This window comes from Crocuta crocuta, unplaced genomic scaffold (assembly GCF_008692635.1).
Source record: "Crocuta crocuta isolate KB4526 unplaced genomic scaffold, BGI_CrCroc_1.0 scaffold443, whole genome shotgun sequence".
Classification (NCBI taxonomy): domain Eukaryota; kingdom Metazoa; phylum Chordata; class Mammalia; order Carnivora; family Hyaenidae; genus Crocuta; species Crocuta crocuta.
In genome coordinates this window covers 1,200,657-1,202,156 of record NW_027529446.1, presented here as the reverse complement: position 1 = coordinate 1,202,156, position 1,500 = coordinate 1,200,657, and the positions used below count along the sequence as shown (strand labels likewise).

Sequence of the window (1,500 nt, the reverse complement as noted above, 5' to 3'; positions counted from 1 at the left end):
CCAGGACAGGGCCACCGGAGCCCCTGAAGATTTCCAGAATTGCCTCTCAGGTACAGGGTGGGCTCTGGGGCCCTGCCCCGTTTTCATTTTTGTAGATTTTTGATTGAGATGTAATCCTCACACCGTACAGTTCGCCCGTTCGTAGTGTGATCTCTGGGGCTCGCAGAGCGTTCATGGGCCTGTGCGCCCCTCATTGCTGCCCGACTCCAGCCCCTCGCTCTGAAGAGCAGGCCTGTCCCTCCCCCGCCCCCCGGAGCCCCTGCCCGGCCATGGAGGAGCCTGTTCTGGAGGTTCATGCACGTGGACTCACACCCCGCGTGGCCTTGGTGTCTGGTTCCCTCCCGGGCGTCACGTGTTGAGTCCTGGCCACGCTGCAGGCAGGGCGTTGACGCCCCATTTTCATCCTTCGGGGTCGACACGAGCTTTGGAAGAAGTAAGACTTAGTGAGGGTGTTAAACTCCACCTCTCGATTTTCCTGCTTTGAGCCTCAGAATCTCTCAAGTACTTGAGATAAACGCGGTGAAGGCCCAGCGTGGGCGCCGCAGGCGGCTGGCGGGACACGGTCCGCTCCGACCAGAGGTCACACGTGACACCCCCCACCCCGCCCCGAGGTCCGGCCGCGGGCTCTCCCCGGCTTCCAGGCTGTTCTCCTTGCTCAGCTGAGCACAGCTGTCTTACTTCCGGAAGTGCTGGCTGTGAATCACGGTCACAGCGACTGACTTTACAGATCACCCCAAACGGTTAAAACATCTTTGTAAGTGCAGGGTTTGTTTTCTCTCTGTTATATACGAAGATAACACAGGTTCACAAAAGAAAAAAGAGAGGAAGGGAGGGGATAGAAAGAAAAGAAAGTTCCGGAACTGTAAAGGACGGATTGGAGCCGCCTCCCACCCGCCGTGTCCGAGGCCCCGTGAGTCCTCGCTGTGCCTCCAGCTGGCATCCCTGCACCCGCCCTGCCTCCCGGGGCCGCCACCCTTCTCCCTGCCACTGACGGGCAGGATTTCATTCCGGTCGATTGTCTGCGGACGCCCCTTAATCCTGGGCGCTGACGCGGCTGGTCCTGCGTGCTGCCAGCGTCTCCCCGATGACCATGCTTTTGGGAACAGTCTCATGGCTGTGTGTCTCTGGGGAGCTTNCAGCCCCAGGTGGGGCTGTGTGCCAGTAAAACTTTATTTACAAAAGCGGGTGACAAAATCATAAGACGTCACTTTGTACGCGCCAGGGCAACTAATACCAAAAAACCAAACCCAGAAAAGCCAAAGGAAAATGATAAGAATTCATGAGGAAGTGAAGAAGTCGGGGCCCTCGTGCGTGGCCCGTGGGAAAGTGACGCCTGGCGGAAAGCGGTCTGGAGGCCCCCGGAGAGGCTTGAACGTAGTCCCCGCGCCCCGGCCGTCTCGCTCCCGGACCCCAGATGTCCGTGCGAGTGGCCAGCAGCAGGGCTTCAAATAGGGGCCGGCACCCGTGGCCACAGCAGCGGCGCCCAGAAAGGTGGGCATG

The 1,500-nt window shown here is 59.5% G+C and overlaps 1 protein-coding gene across 2 annotated transcripts in view; it reads left to right on the top strand.

Annotated features, from left to right (window-relative positions):
- The window catches only part of BTBD2 (BTB domain containing 2), a 7,459-nt gene that overhangs the window by 251 nt on the left and 5,708 nt on the right, over nt 1–1,500 (top strand). The gene's annotated exons all lie outside the window — the stretch shown is intronic.